Source organism: Manacus vitellinus, unplaced genomic scaffold, assembly GCF_001715985.3.
Source record: "Manacus vitellinus isolate BGI_N305 unplaced genomic scaffold, ASM171598v3 scaffold_1_pilon, whole genome shotgun sequence".
Taxonomy (NCBI): domain Eukaryota; kingdom Metazoa; phylum Chordata; class Aves; order Passeriformes; family Pipridae; genus Manacus; species Manacus vitellinus.
In genome coordinates this window covers 47376053-47393144 of record NW_021939396.1, presented here as the reverse complement: position 1 = coordinate 47393144, position 17092 = coordinate 47376053, and the positions used below count along the sequence as shown (strand labels likewise).

General features: G+C 41.2%; 1 protein-coding gene across 6 annotated transcripts in view; it reads left to right on the top strand.

Annotated features, from left to right (window-relative positions):
- Window positions 1-773: 773 nt before the first annotated feature.
- Window positions 774-17092, top strand: part of GREB1L (GREB1 like retinoic acid receptor coactivator) — a 137209-nt gene continuing 120890 nt past the window's right edge. For all 6 annotated transcript variants that reach the window (XM_018081077.2, XM_018081061.2, XM_018081072.2 and 3 more), the window contains exon 1: window positions 774-858. The gene's annotated coding sequence lies outside the window, so the exon portion shown is untranslated. The remainder of the gene's footprint in view (window positions 859-17092) is intronic.

The window sequence follows — 17092 nt, the reverse complement described above, 5'->3', positions numbered from 1 at the left end:
TTTGTCTCCAGCATCCTCCTAGCATGCTAGGCCCCATTGGCTTCTACTTCACCACTCCTAGACCAGCTCCATTGCTAACTAAACTCAAACTCAACATAAGGGTATCCCCCTGCCCAAATTTCAGCTCTGCCCACAGCCCTGACGAGCCCTCACCACAGGGCAATCTCTCACAGGGCAGAGCAGATGGCACTCCCAGTGCCATCTACTGCTGCCCCAGCCACCGAGCCATGCTGGACATCCGACAGGGTTTTGATGCTTCCCAGCTTGGCTCCCCTCTGTGCAGGGCCTCGTCCCTTCCTTGCCAGACTGAAACCACCCCAGTTCGCTCTCTCCTCACCGAGCCCCGGCTGTCACGGCCCGGGCCTCACTGCTCTCCACCTGCCTCCTCCACTAACTCGCGTCCGCACCAGGGCCCGTTCCATCACTTCAGTCCCCGGCACGACGCGGCAGCCTCCCCTCCCAGCCCCGCCGCCTGGGCCACGGCCTGGATCGCCGCTGGACACTCCCGCACCTCAGCACCGCGCCCGCCGCCCCCCGACCCTCTGCCCTGCTGTCAGAGCAGGAGGGCGGCACCTGCGGGTCCGCCCCATTCTCCTCCCCTCCCCTCCTCCCGCCGAGAGAGAGAGAGAGAAACCGAGACCCGGAGGGAGGGAGCGAGACGGTGGCACCGAAGGCGCCGGGCGGGACTGCCTGAGCGCAGTGCTCGGTGTGCGGGGAGGGAGGGGGAAATTAAAAAAAAAATAATAATAAAAAAATTAAAACATTTAAATTTAAAAAAAAAAAAACAAAGAAAAGAAGAAGAAGTGAGGGAGGGGTAGAAGGAGAGCGCTTCAACTTTTTCTCTCTCTGTCCAGCAAGGTAAGGGAGCGGCGCGGGGCTTTGCTTCGCCTTCTCGCCGGTTTCTGTGAGGGCACAAAGGTAGCGGGTCGGGCGGCGGCGGCTCCGCTCGCCGGGTCGCGCTCGGTGTTTCACCCCGCGGGGCGCAGCGGCGGCACCGGTGGGCTGCGGGCTGCCAGCGGCACCGCGGGCAGCGCCCTTGTCACCGCCGGCTGCGGCGCCCACCCCCGGACGGGCTCCAGCCCTTTGTTACCGGCGTTTTGGTCCGGGCCGGGGGAGACATGACCCCCGAGCCCATGGGGTAGGGTGGGGGTGGGAAAGCCTTGGCCGGGGGGCTGTGGGAGCAAAGCAGGCGCTGTGGGCGGACGGCGGCGGGCAGCCGAGCCCGGGGCGGGCGCGGGGGTGCAGGTGGCTGTGGCGGAGAGCGGGCGGGCGGCGAGCTCTTTCTCAGCCCGGCGCTGCCGTCCCCGCCGCCGCCGGCGAGGGGGCTCGGCCGCCTCGCCCTCCGCGCCCGCGGAGCCTTCGCCCGGCGTGAGGCGAGCCGCCGTGGGCGGCCCGCGGGATGGGGTGTTTGGGGGCCACTGCCTGGACGTGGGCAGGCTGGTTTTGAGGAGGAGAGGTCTCCTTCCCGGCCGTGGGGCTGTCCGTATGGCGAAGGGGCGGCGGTGTCCCTGGGTACGCGGCCGCCCCTCGGGCCGTGTCACGGCGGCCCGCTGGTGATGCTTTCACCGCGGTGGCGGCCGGTCGGCAAGGCTTATTTGCTGCTGGGAAGTAAAGATAGAGGGGGAAGAAGCGCCCAGGATGGAGCTGGCTCCCCGCGGCAGCTGACAGATGTACGCAGGGGCCGTGAGGTACCGCTGGCGTCTGGCCCTTCCCTCCCGGCGCTTCCCCGGGCTTTTCCGAAAACCTCCGAAAGACGAAAACTTTGCGTGAACCATAGGATTTCGGCCAGCCCAGCGGGTGGGCCGAGGGTTGCTGTTTGTTTAGGCCCCAAGCCTGCAAATATTTATCCGTATTCTGAAATTTAGCAATTATCAATTGTCAGATGTGTTTGAAGTGCAGGAGACTCCTTAAGTTAGCCGATGGAAAAATACTTCCCGTGTCTGCTGCTTGTCAGCGTGTTTGCTTTAAATACTCTGAAACTTTTCTACATAATTCCATTTGATTTTCTTTGAAACAGTGGCTCTTCCAACTTTTCCACTGACTGATATTTTAAGTATTAGTAAAATAATATTTCGTATTCTTCTTACTTCACTAATACCTTGTTACAAAGAGCTTTTTAAAAGACTGAAATAAAAGGCTGTTGAGAAGAAAGTGCTGTCTCTTATTTCCTGAGTAGGAATAACTGAAGCTTTATTTATTTATTTACCTTTATTACCGTTGTTTTAGCTGAGAGTGAAGCAAATAGGTGCATATTTCAGTTGTGGGTATAGTTACACATATGACTTCTGAGAAGACATCTAAGGCTTTCCACACTTTTAAATACTGTAATGCACACTTAAATTTGGTTTTTGTTAAAGGATATACCCTCTAAAAGAAACAAGAGTGTGTCTTATACTGATTGAAAAATTTATTACATGTGTGCTAGTGGGATTAAAAAAGCAATCTTTGCAAATATTAAACCTTATCCTGAAGAATATGTTTGTGAATAGGACAAAAGCACTTATGGAACTGGTGGATTAACTTTTTAAATACCCTTTTGCAAAGGAATAAGGATTTGTGAGGATTCTGAGAGCTGTTGAGAAATATTTAGTTATTTCTTATTTTTAGCATTTGTAGATTTTGAACATGTGCCTACTTTTTCTTATGTATTCTTGAGTATTTACAACAAAATGCTCAAGAAAGTCGATGAATAATGTTCAAAATGTGCTTACCTGTTTAAAGGGTTGGGGCCCAAACCCCGAAAGTTATCTGTTAGTACGTGTAACAAATACTGTGTATGTTTTTGCTTACTATTGGTACTGTTCGTACAAAACAAATTTTTGGCTAAGGTGTTTAACAGAAAAAAGAAACTTAATTGTAAAATCCAGTTTGTACATACTAGGAATTTTTATTAGTTGGGTTTGGCTGTAGATAATGTAACAATTAGAATTTGTGAGGGGGTTTTTTGGTAAGGCAGTTTTTAAGCTCAGGATATAATACTAAAGGAAATAAGCAGTAATAGACAACCGGATTACCAAGATTTACTGGGATAATTAAAATATGTGAAGTTTAAGATCTCATGAGGGCATCACAGATGAAAGGAGAGGTGATCTGACCGTGTGAAAAGTTTGTCTAGAATTCAAAAAAGCACATTTGGTTCAAGGTCTTCTTAAACTCATAGCTATTGGCATTGATATTTGGCAGTTCAACAAGTCATGTCCAAAGTATTTTGCAGATACAAGGGAAAAGAAAACTTGGACTGTAATTTAGGACAGTCTAATTAGTTGCTATGGGATATAGAGAATGAAACAATCCTTTAAGGGAAATCTGTACTGTGAAACCTATCAAATTATGAATACTGGGCTGTTTATTCAATGTAAAACTAGATTCAATATATTGTCAAAAATATACTCTAGGAAATCTTATCATTGAAAGCTAAAAAAAAATTTTAAATGTATTTCTCTCTAATTTTCACTATTTCTAGGAAATTTGGAGTGGGCATAGGACTGTAAGGATTTTACTTTCGGTGGTGTAACCAATTTTGTAGTACCTTTCATTTTAAGCATTTTAGACTCGTTTAAAAAGTACTTTTATACTTTGTGTGGTTCTGTACCATATGTTTTGTATTTAATTCTTTGAATGACTACTGAAGTGCAGCCAACTTTGGGTGAATGTGGCAACTGTTAACTAGCGCTTAGCAACAGTGCACAATAATCAAGACGGGAAGTGAGAAGAATACCGTGTCTAATTGAAACTACAGGGGGCATTTAGCTAGGTAGGACGTAATTAACAAAACATGGAGCTTGGACATGATATTAAGGCATCACGTCTTGACTTGTAAAAAAGGACTGTGAAATCATTAAGGTAAAAAATATCTCAGATTTTTGGCTTTGTGACTCAGATGGATAGCCTCTTTGAGATGTGTGTGTTTTTCCTATTCCTGCATAATCATTTCTTGCATGCAATGCAGAAGACTCATTTTCTTTTGCTTCTGAAACAGAATTGTGAGAAGGATGACTGTTGGGAAGACCAACAAATGAGGGAGTAATAAGCTGTGACATTCTGACAATCATGTCTTTTAGAGAATTAGTCCTGTGAACTAGAGTTCAGTAGATATAGTAAGCAATTAAGATATCTCTAATATTCTGGAACAGATTACAGTGGCAGTCATAAAACAACACTAAATTTTTACAATTAATGTGTTATTTTCTCTGAGAATAATTGATTTTCTGCAAATCCTGTCTTGTCATTATTTTCCTTAAAGTGTTGAGAAAAGTATTGCTTGTAAGAATATGTTTCGAAAACACTTTTGCCTAATGTAACTTCAGTTTTATTTATTTAAAAATTCCAAACCTGATCATTTTGTTTCATGCTGTTTTCTGTGTGGAGATACATTCATAGACCAATTTTATATCTTGTATATCCCAAATACGTTTTATTTCTAAGAACTCTGAAAATATCCTTGTATAATAAGGAGGGAACTACTAAGTTAAGTTTCAGTGAGTCATTGCAAAGGCTTATCTGCAACTGTGAGCAGGGCTAGTATAGCCTCTGTTAATGGATTTGAACTTGTGGGTAGGTAGTAGAGATGACCCAAAACCAAGGAGCCATTCTGTGAAGATGCTTGCAGTGGCAAACAATCAAGTAACATTAGATTCTTAATAATTAAATAGGATAATTAATGTTTTTATCATCCAGAAGAAAAAATACGGAGTGTATATTGGAGGAACATGTGGATGACAGTGTTTTTAATCACTGCGGGAACAGCCAGATTTTGTACACTGTTTTTGTTGGCTTGGAAGTAACAAATGGAACTATGGAGTTCTTATAGAAATGACAGACTGGATTGATGGGCCGAGGCCAACTGTATGAGGTTTAATCAGGCAAAGTGCCTAGTCCTGCACTTGGGTCACAACAACCCCATGCGGCGCTACAGCTTTGGAAAGAATGGCTGGAAAGCTGCCTGGTGGAAAAGGACCTGGGGGTGCTGGTCAACAGCAGCTGAACATGAGCCAGCAGTTTGCCCAGGTGGCCAACAAGGCCAATGACATCCTGGCTTGGATCAGAAATAGTGTGGCCAGCAGGACTAGGGTAGTGATTGTCCCCTTGTACTCAGCACTTGTGAGGCTGCACCTTGAATCCTGTGTTCAGTTTTGGGACCCTCACTACAAGAAGACCATTGAGGTACTGGAGCGTGTCCAGAGAATGGAAATGAAACTGGTGAAGAGTCTGGAGCACCAGTCTTGTGAGGAATGGATGAGAGAGGTGGGATTACTTAGCCTGAAGAAAAGGAGGCTCAGGAGGGACCACCTCACCCTCTACAACTACCTGAAAGGAGGTCATGGTGAGATGGGGGTCAATCTCTTTTGCCAGCTGACAAGATATAGGACAAGAGGAAATATTCTCATGTTCTACCAGGGAAGATTTAGGTTGGATATTGGGGAAAATTTCTCCATGGAATGGGCTGTTAAGCATCGTTAACAGACTGTAAGGGAAGTGGTGGATTCACCATTCCTGGAGGTATTTAGAAGATGTGTAGATGTGACACTTAGGGACATGGTTTATTTGTGGACTTGGCACTGTTGGGTTAATGGTTAGACTCAATGATCGTAAAGGTCTTTTTCAGCCTAAATGATTCTGTGATGTTAAAATGTGATTTAGTTTGGATGACTCCTGAAGCCTTGTCAGATGGTTTCTGTTGTCTTGCTCTGTCACACAGTAATGTCACAACTTGTGTGAAATATTTTTGGGACATGAGAGGCCATAAAGGACTGTGTAAATCACGGCTTTCATTGAATTGTATTTAATGTAATTCTCACTGAGTTAACATTAAGTTCCATGGCACTTCAGAGGTTTAAGAAAAAAAAACATAGATCTGAAAATTTTGCATCATATACTGTCAAATGCTTTGGTTAATTTGCATTTAAATTCTTTTTTTAGCAGTTATACTTCACTAGATAATAAAATATTCATAAAATACAAAAGCTAGGAACAACCATATGTTGCGACATAAAAATCACAGGAAGAGTAAAATGGTAGTGAGCAACCTAAGTCAATATGACAAGATCTGATAGAAACCTTCAATTAATACTCCTCATGTAAAGTTTTGGAGAGGTTATTTTGAGGTAGTTTTTCGAACTGATGGAGCTATGAACAGCAAAACAGTGTGGGCAGACCTAAGATACTGTTACTTAAGAGATTACCAGACATCTGTTGCATTGGTTCCGTCAACAAGCCTGGAGTGACTGGTTTTATAAAATGCTGTGCAGAGATCCTTCTGTTCTGTCTCCTATCTCCATCATTGTATGTAATTAGCTCTTTTCAAGACCCTTGGCATGATCTTACCAGAGCACTTTGAAGCAAGTGAACAAGTTGGTTACTGAATGTAACTGCGGTCTGAAATACCCCCTATTAATAGTGGTTTTTTTCTTTTTTAAATGAAGACTTATCTGTACATCTCACCAAAAGTAATAGGACCTCCCTAGAACATAAAGTGTGAAATTGTTACTTCGATGGCTGACTATTTTCAGCTGTTGAACATTTTACTAGTACTTCTGTCTTTTGCACTGAGTTCTGCTGCACATCCCTCTGCAGCACTGATTTCTCTGTTGAATGGCGTGTACAGCTCCAAAACTTCAGAGGAATAAGTAGCTTTCTTTGGAAGACCATGTTTTTCTATAGAGCCATACTAATTTTACATTTGGGTTCATAAAAAAGTATTAGTGTGAATAAGAAACACTTTTTTCCTCTTACGCTCTATGTATTTGAGAGATATTAGGATTTGGCCCTGCCCCTTTCTTTTACAATGCTACCTCCAACTTCAAAACTTGCTAAGGAGAATTTTTCTGGGAGTTTGATAGTTAAAATATGCTTTTAATTTGGTAGAATTCTCTTTCATACCCCCTTTTATTTCTAGCTACCTTTTAAAAGATAGAGATGGTTCACATGCAATTGTAATGCCAATGCTCAGTGAGACTGTGTGTACTCAGTTGTATGGTCCCTTGTTGTGTTATCAGTCGAGAGTAATTGAGTAAGTAGAGTGCTTGGAAATTGCTGTGTGCCTGATCCTCCACAATCTTCCTAGTAAAGAGGAAATAATCACTTCTTTAGAAAGCAAAGTGTGTCACACTATTCTGGCCTTAGTGAGATCTAAGCTCTTTGGAGCTTTCTCCATCATACCCCCTTCAGAGAGATGCTGTACTGGTAAGGGAGAGCAGATCCAAAAAGTTGAGTTCAGCTGCTTCTGGTGATGTAAGGAATCTGGGCAACTACTTCTTTACACAGGCATCACTGGTGAAATGGGGACATTCACAGCAGTTTTATGAGCATTATTGTTGCCTACCCATGCTACTGATGTCACAGAATGAAGAGCATCTGTGAGAAAACCTCATCTTGATGACTGTCAGTTCAGGATTTGCAGAGAGCCAAGTGCTCCATTTCCTGTCCTGAGCCTTGTGTCCTTCTACTGCTGATTCGGTATTTTGTTGCTGTTAGTTCTCTACTTACTATCTCCTTGGTGATACTGTGTGGTTGTAGCATGTTTTACAGTGTACGATTGCATCTCAGTTTTGCCATTCAGGAGAACAAGCTCTACTTTTACTGCTACAGATGATCCTGCCTCATTGATCATCTCCCTGTGGCTTGCCAGGAAGCCTCCCAAATACTGCATTGCTTTGGAGCATTAGGTGGCTTTATTCTCCTGCCCTTTTACACTTTCAGTCCACTTGGAGAACAGCTGTTTCATAGAGGAAGCTAAATCTTGTAATTTCTTTAAACCACTTACATAGAATCAAATTCTTAATGCAACTAGGTGATTCCTTTGAGAAGACTGGGAAGTAGGTCTTGACCTACAACAGTGCACTGCACCAAGAAGAGGGAAACAACTTCCTGCCAGTCATATTGTATGTGACATTTAAGAACATGGTTGTTTCCTACTCTCATAAAAATACTTTCAAATATTTATTTGTAGATGAAATGTTAAGACATTATTACTCTTCCTAATCTTAGTCTCTTAAAGGGAAATTTCTGACTGTGAGAACAGTAAGAAATTAGGTGGATTAGCCAAGTGATCAGTGCCATCCCACAGAGGAGCAATTTTGAAGAAAAACCTAAGGAGAAGGGAGGGAAAGGCAAAGCCATCCAAGAAGACTTTAATGCCTTGGATAGAGACACAGAACTACCAATGGGGTATTTAAAGCAGAAGTTCAGAGTGAAAAATGTGCATCTCCTCACAGTCCTTTTTGCAGCAGTTTCAGCAAATTTTGGAGGTTAGTTCCTGCCATTTTTTTTTTCATTAGGAGAGTCAGCACGTGGTTTCCAAGACTCTTGAGGAGGATGAAGAGGACTTGCCTGCCGCATTGTTATTTCACCTTTTTCCTCCAAGTCCACAACCATGGTTACAGCAGATATGGGAGGCAAGGAGGATTTCAAGGACAGGAAGATTAAAATATTAGCTGTTACAAGTTTTTGTGTCAAGAGCTATGGAATATTTTCTATGAAATGACAGGACATTTAAACATACAGAGGTTTTTTTTGTTTATAGCATTAACTTAGTAATGTTTTTCTTTCTTACTGTATGCCTGTGAGTGTTTTGGGTGCTACATGGGAAAATACATGGGCAGTTGTCTCCTCCAGAAACCTTCCAAGCTGTAGGTTTGACAAACTAGAGAGGATAGTGTGTATATTTGTACATGTACACATACATGTATGTGTATATATGAAAGAGAAATGGACATGCTGGCATCTAATATCACACTGGTCAAGTATCTTAATGGGTCTTTAAACGATTCTTTTTCTTTAATGATTGATTGGCTGAGATGGTTTATAGTGGTCTGAACTCTAATATTGTGTTCACACTTTGCCTTTATAGTCCAGAAGTTGTTAGTGTATAGTAGATGTGCCATTAATAATGTTATTAAAAACAGTATGCCTTGGAAGATCTTAAACAAAGACCATCACAAAAAAAACCCCACTTTAATTTTAAACAGCAGATGTGACCTTGTGGCAGAAAAGCCTGAGAAGGAAGGAAAAATAAAAGGCATTCTTCTGGCTGCTCTCAGATATCATAATGAACAGTGTCTGCTTGCTGACTGTCCAGCTTGGTTGTTTTATTGAGAGATGCCTGGTGACTGTGCAGATGGATGCTCAGTTTTCATTTACAGCAAAACTGGCTGGCTTTCTGTCAAGCTTGGCTTTGGGGTGATTCCAATTGTCATGTGGATTTGGTGTAGAAAGAGGGAGGCTGTATTTGAGATAGGGGTTAAGCACTCCCCTAGACAGTACAGTGTAGGTTTTCAGCTCCATTTGCTGTCACTGTAGTAAATCCATTTCTGATTATGTGCTAAGTCCAGACAGATTAACTGCTGAGTTGAACTTGTGAAGTTGCATGTGTGTGTTGCCAGAGTTCCTTCTGCTGAAAAAGGCAGATCTACATAACCTGTAGGTTCAGAACAGTTGAAAATTCATCCTAACATTGTTGCTTTGATGTCTGATTGAAAGCAAAACAAACAAACAAACAAACAAATGAACAAAAGAACCAGGTTTGCATCACTGTGTTTAAAGGATGCTGTCCCAACAGTGTTATAAATAAGAATTGGACCTGGGACTTATTTCAGTAAAAGACCGTATTCTTCCAGATGCTTTTCAATTGAATTTTCCTGTGAAAGTGGGCTCAACTTTGAATTCAACAACATGCAGTTCAGGCTTCTAAGGCTGAAAAAGAGAGGAGAATGCAACAGATGCTGCATAGTTTTGATACTTCTGATGTCTGATGATACTGGTATCATAAGCTTGTGTTCTCTGTTCTGATTCACTGTGTAAACAAGTACGGCATGAACCTCAGTGTATAACCTTGACATGGCTGGATCTTTGCTTTGTAGGTCCCAGTGGTTTGTCCAAATTGCAAAAACTGTATATTGAGAAACAGATAAAGTATTTGCATTGATAAAACATTTAATTTTCTTTGAGAAAAACTGTTTTGTGCCTCAGCCTTTTTATTTCAAGAAAGAGACCTTTAGTTCTTGTTTCATTGTAGTCTGAGAACTACTGAGAATCTCACATTTAGATTTGACAGGATAATAAGTCAAAACTATCAGTGCAGATCAGCCATGAACCAAAATACACCAGAATAGTGTGTTGATTTCCAATGTGGCCCTGCGAAACTATGAGGTTGGACTGGTTGATCTTCAGAGGTCCCTTCCAACCTGAAGTATTCTGTGATTTTTGTTGTTTGTTGTAAAGTGGGGCAGTACAAAACCCATAAAACTTGGCAGTGTTCCCTATTGGTAAGATACAAATTCCTGAGACAATTCATCTGGCACAGTGATTTTGCAAAGATACTCAAGGAATTGGCTAGTGGCAGCATGAACTGTTTTGATAACCTGCTTCCCACTGTCTTCCTTCTGGTCATTTTTCCACTGTGTGCCAGATGTGCTTTCTGTATACTGTCAGAAATTAATGCTGATTGCAGATCCAGTCGCACACATCAGTGGAGGGGCCCTCTGAGTTCTGCTCCTGACAGCTCTCTGCTGGTCTTGTCATGTTAGTTGATGGCAACACAGAAATGGTCTGGTGATTGAGGCATTGCTGGGCACATGTTAATAGGAAGGCTGCAAAGCTTGAGTGATTCTGTAAGAGGTTGTTTGGCCTGTCTGGGATGGAAGATTGAGCATCAAAGGGTAATAACAATACCTGGTAGATTGACATTGTTACATTGTCTAAAATCTGTCTGTCTAGATTATTGCTCATAATCGAATATTTTACTCTACAAAAACTTGAAATAAGCCCAGTATTATTACTTTTAAACCTTTTTCAGGACTAAAATAAAGCATGCATTAAAAGGAGATATTTGTTTGTTATTTCAATCAATTGCTTCTACTTCTTATTTTGTTAATTGGTGAGGTTTGGGAACTGGAGTTCTCAATGACATGCCCTTGAGCATCTTTCTGATAATTGAGTTGCATGTGTGTCCATATGTTTTATATTTCTGGACATAGTGGTTCTTATGTGATGATTCAGTGTGTGGGTAGCAGTTTTGCTCTAGCTGAACATGCTCCATGTGTAGAGGAAAAACAGCCAAGTGTGGAAAGAAGAGGGTTGTGCTTTTTGGTTCCAATTATGAAGAGAGGAATAGAGTCCGGATGATAACATACCTTTTCGTGCTCCAAATGATTATCTGAATAAATTGTGGGGAATTGAGGTTTTACAAAAAAACGCAGCAAGAGGGAAAGAACTAGAAATTGGCAACTGCATGTTGAATGTTCTTTGAAAAACTCCATCTTAGGAAGAAGTTGACTGGCAAGTTAACAAGGGTCAGAAAGCATATCTGTTTTATGATTCATAACTAATCCTTTGCCCCAAGGACAGAAAGTGTATTTGAGACCATATGCCTGGAAGGAGGTTGGCCTCAGGATAAATTCATTAAAACAAATCTGTCCTACCTGTTCCAAAGTGCAGTTCATGTTGAGAGGGACTGATAAATTTCTCCTTAAAACATGCATGTTGAAAATGACGTCTATTCTGTGTGTTGTCACAATGTCTTTCAATCTGGAATAAATCACGTAAACTGTGTTTCTTTCAGCCAGTGTGCAAATATAAGAGAATACACAGGTGAATCTTATGTCCATACTGTCATTTTGTGTGCCAGGAAAAATAGCCCCAAACTATGAATACATAAGGAGAAAATAGTTTTAAGAGAAAGGGCCTCTTTTGAAATAGGTTGATATCAAAATGGTGAGTAAACAGTTAAATGCAATGTCACCATAGAGCCTCATGAAGGATAATGTTCAGATTGAGATTTTCTTTGTTTTGGAAATGAGGCTGGCAATGTTCTATTTGCAGTTATTACTGACTTACCTATCCCTGATCTTTTGTAATTCCTTCTCTGTTTCTACAGATAAACTTATTTTTACTTAGCAGAAGTTTTAACTGAGGATCACTGTTCTTTATCATTCTATTCCTATTCCTAGGAGAGGAGGACTATTATGATTTTAATAAGATTTTTTTATTCAATTCATGTTTGGGTCCCACTTCTGCTACTACTGAATTACTTGTTATTGAGAAAACATGTTTTTGTACCTTTAGCTTAAGCTTGATATGTCTGACCAGAGCAAGTCAGAGGTAACTGAAAAATATTCTCATGTTCTGAACACAACCAATTGCTATTATGTTCCATGGCAAAAAAGATGGGGATTTGTTTGGATCACTTACAGAGACATGCTTTTTTTTACTGAAGAATGGCTTAGTTCAAGGTAAAAAGTCAAGTTAAAGTTAATACAATAATAGACTGAGTTAGAAGACCTAGAGTTCTGAACTAGCAGTTCAAGAGCTAGAGAATCTAAAGAAAATCTTTTGTGATTTTTCTAAAAGAAAATCTTTTGTGATTTTTCTAAAAGAAAATCTTTTGTGATTTTTCTAAGAAAAAGATACTGGAAAGCAGGTTTCTCAAACCTCATTTAATAGAATCATGGAATTATTGAGGGAAATTTGAGGTAAACTTGTGTCCCTTTACATTTCAACCAAAAAATGTGCAATGTATCGAGGGATTCCATCTTGGCCAAGGAATAAGGAAGTTTCTTTGGTCACTGAAAAGCATGACAGTTTACTTAAGAGGGGAAATGGAAACAACCTTCCTTTCCCATCTTAGGTGGTTATCTCTCTCTTACCATGGCAGAGCAGGGTAAAGGACATACATGTGAATGTAAGAGAAAAAGCCTATTCTAAAACTGTGATAAATGCTTATGCAAGATTACAATGTAGATTTTTCTCCTGGATAATGGTCTATATACTAGCATGTAAAGAGTATGGGGCTTTTGTTGCCATGGTACATTTCGTGCCATTTACACTGATGTTCAAAAGAAACAAACCCCTTGTATTCCGTAATTCATTTAATGTTTACGAGAAATTACTAACATGCATTAGAGAAGCATTGTAGGTCCATGTCTTATTTAGTCCAATTCTGACTGTGTTAGAAAAACAAGTATATTTATTCCTGAAGAACTCTGGGATAACTATCATTGCCTACCTGATCGGAGAGACTAATTTTGGTAAAGAATTGGATTTCAGCTACAGGTCTCTTGCTAAGCTGTGAAGAGGCCAGGAAAAACAGCTGTAAAAATGTTGATGTTGGCCATGAATTTACATAAATAACAACTTGCTTTCCTTTGAATGCGCAGGGTGATATTACAATGTGGACTTGGGTCTGCAGAAGATCTTGTTGCTTCTGCATTCTGCCACTGAGAAATGGCACATGGCTTCTACGTGCCTCAGTTTCCCTATCTCTAAACCAAGGGCGGTGTTTGTCCTGGGAGCTTTTGAAGCACTATATGACAGTAATGATTTGCTCTATGGCTGAGCCTAAAGGGTTCTGAGTTCAAGTCTCCTGGTCAGATTTATGCTTCTGTCAGTAAGCTTTAGATCTCAAGGAACAAATTTTGTTCTTGTCATACGTACAAACAGTTATTTTGCTTTTATGTTCAAACCTTCTGTTTAATTTCAATCAACTTAATTTCAGTTAATTGAATTTAAACATCACAGTCTCCAGTTTCCCTGTGAGAACTGTTTGCCATTTGTAGAGAGCCAGGGCAGAGTCTCCACTGAGGTGGCTTTGCAGTGAAATGGATTCAAAAGTCCAAGGCCCGTCCAAGGCCCGTCCAAGGCCCTTGGTCAGTTCAGCAGCCCGTGGCCAAGGCTCTGTTTACCCACCACCGAGGTGCTAAGGGGTATCTGTGTTGGTGTTACAGGAGCGTATGAAATACCCAGTGAAAATAGCCTAGGCTGTGCCTCGCTAGGTCTTCAGCTGGTTAAAGCAGGTAATAGCTGAGGAGAGAGTAAATAAAGCCTTTGCAGACCGCATGCTGTCACAACCTTTCCCCTCCCCCCATACCCTCTCTCCTTTTTTTTTTTTCTTTTATTGGCCATATGTTTTAGTAGTCTAAGTATGTGTCAGTGGTAATCCAGGCTCTGCGCTTTTAAAGGATGATTACCCAGTTTGTTGCCCAAGTGAGACTTTTTCTTCCTCTTAATTTTTGTGAGGGTTGTAATTGTAAACCTTTTTTTTTTTTAATTTTGTTGCAGATTACTCTTTGTGTGGCTAAATTTAACTCCATCTGTTTTTGCAGACTGCTGGTCTGTTTCCAGTTTGTATGATAGGGGGAGTCAAGCAAACTGGTTTGTTCTCTGGATGCTAATCTGAATTTCAGAGGCGCTGTCCTTCACCCCCGGGCTCTGTTCCCCTCCCCCTCTTCCCTGCTTTCTGCACACAGCCTCTTCGGGTCTCTTTCTCCCCTCCATTCCCCACCACACTTCTTTCTTCCCCAGCCTTCCAGAACAGTAAATTTTGATTACCCTTTCCTACTCTTCCCATACTCCAATTGTCACTTAAGGTGGTTGATGTACTAGATAATTAATCCTCTGAAAATTCTAATGGTTTGAAAGTCCTCTGGTCTGTATGCTATATTAAAGATACCACAGTGCTTTTTTTTGGGAATTAAGTTTTATGGATTTTTAGGAGTTACAGCAAGTACAGCGTTTCATGATGATTTTTAAAAAATGATAACCTCTCTTGTCAGGGTGTGATGAGGGTCTGTTGGTTTTATATAAAACAGTCATCGAGAATTCCCCTCTTTGGGGAGTCATTTCTCAGGTCTCCAGTGAACCTTGGCCGAACACAGAGGGGTTTCTAACTAGCGTTGGATCCCTGCTTGTAACCCAGCTTCAGGGTAGCTCTCATGGCATGGTTACAGTTAACCTCCTTTTTGCCTTAAAAAAGAGAAATATGTCTAGCGGGCATGCAGAAACACGTTGTCGTCACAGGGAATAAACCCTCCTACCTGTTATGTGGAAAATAAACAAACCCACAAACGTACTGCCCTACTAGATTGAAATGTATGTGTGTTGGGGAGGAGGGGAATAATACATAGGAAAAGATTTATGCCTTCCTTTGGGCTGTTGCTTGGTAACAGAAAATGCCTCTTAAGCCTATTTTTGGAGAGGGGAGGGGTGAAACTTGATTCAGTGACCATCTGTCCCAAGCTGGTTGATTTCCTGTTGAGCTCTCCTTTGTTTCTGTCAAACAATTGATTCTTACCCTTTACAGATAAGAGTACTGTTGGTGACATTGCCCTGAATCAGCAGGTTGGCTTGTGGCAACCAAAAAACAGACCTATTAATTTTAATTTTCTTTTTTTAATGTTTAAGGGATTTTGGTTTTTCTGAGGCTACTAACTGTGGTTTTACTGGGGTTTATTTATCTATGTTGTGGTTTGGGTCTTTGGTTTTTGTTTTCTTTCCTCTTGGGAAATGCCTGCATTAGAGAAGGCAAGTGTAATAAATGTAATTGAAATGTTTTTAAAGAAGACATAATAAGACATTTTTTCAGCCTGAAATTGTTGGGAAAAAGCAGCCATGGTTTTGAGCCCATTAAACCTTGTGATGGTGGGGGGGAGCAGAAGTTAATTGAAGTTACTATTGAAGAAATCCCCACTGTTTCTGTGAAAACAAAACCCAGATTCTTAATTACAAATGGAATATTTGCTATTGTTCTTGCTTAATTGTCAGAAAATCATTCTCTGTTTGAGTACCTCCTGATGTTTGCTTAGTGGTAGGGTGATCAGTAGATTTGAATTCAGATTAGTTTTAAGTCATCTGTTTTTTTAATGTTGCAGAAGCCCATATTTTTCCACAAAAGCAAGAGTGTTTTATGCATGCAAGGTACAAGGTGCACGCACATGCAAATCTCTGTGTCCTCTGTAGCTGTGATTGTTTATTAAGCATTCTGGTACTATTATCTCCCCTGCCCTGAATTTCAGCATTCAGAGAAGCAGTTCATAGTTCCAAGTATCTGATAAGGGAAAATAAGGCATATGTGACACAAGGAGACAGGTAATATCTACCAAAAGATAGTGAAGTTCCCCAGTGAAACAGGAAAATGATGGTCACTGTTATTTCCTTCAGTCAGTGAAACTCTTTCCAGGAGCATTTACACAATGCTGTGTTATGGAGGAGTGTGAGAAGGAAAGACCTTCCATACAAATGTCTTGGCATCTTACAAGTCTTTGCTTATTTGAGTTTAGCCTACTTGTCACTCAGAAGATGAAATTTGGAGGTAATTCCCAAAAGTCACTTCACAGTCTTGAAGGTGTTAGAAAAGTTGATTTCCTTTTCTCTTCTATTTTTTCCACATGCTTTCCAGATTGCTTTCCACAGGCAGGAGAGCTGTTGTCTGCAGCTTTCCAGCACGGTCCTGGATGTATGTGGGATTCAGCTCTTTTTGAATTTGATGGCAAAGTCCCTACTGAACATTCATTTTGTGAAGTGTTGGGTCAGGGATACTTGTCAGATTTTCATCCTATTAAGAGAAAGTTGCATCTGTGATTTGACTTAATAAGGAAGGTTCATGTGAAACCACATGAACGAGAACGAGCCTGTGTGACAGTGCTGTGGCTCGCTGGTTGATCAGCCCTTGCATCCTCCTTGTTGGTTGCCCATTTCCTCATCCCACCCTCAGCCTTTTCCCCCTATTTTGCTGCTTTTTGTTTGGCATATGCTGGGATTTGGCAGAGGAACTTATCCACTTAAAAAATGATGTCTTTTTCTAGGTTGCTTTTTAGAGCGGTGAATCCCTTGATCTAGTGCAGTGTAACACAATAGGGTGGAAGTGATCAGTACTGAGTAGATTTTGTTTTTTCCCCAATCATTAATGTCAAATATACTGTGAAGTCTTTTTAAACATACATCCTCTGTTAGGTAGAGAAATCCTACTTTGGGATTGGTTTGGAAATTTTGTAAACTGGACAAGTGTACAGACATCGCTTCTGTAAAATTAATTGAATGTTCATATGTGCTACTTTTTACCCTTCTTTTGGTAGAAAGTGATAGGTACCACCAACATGCCTTTTGGGTATTTTCAGTCTGTTCTGAAATTACACTGAGATCAAAAAATCACTTGTAGAACTAGTGCCAACTAGGTTGATGTTGGCCTGGGAGCTTAAACTTGGCAGTGAAGGAACTGTTCTGAACTGGTTTGAGTACTGATTAAATTCTATTTCTTCCTGCAGAATGAGTTTCTGTAAGATGGGGAAAAAACCCCAAGAACTTGGGAATTTTATTTCAGGTT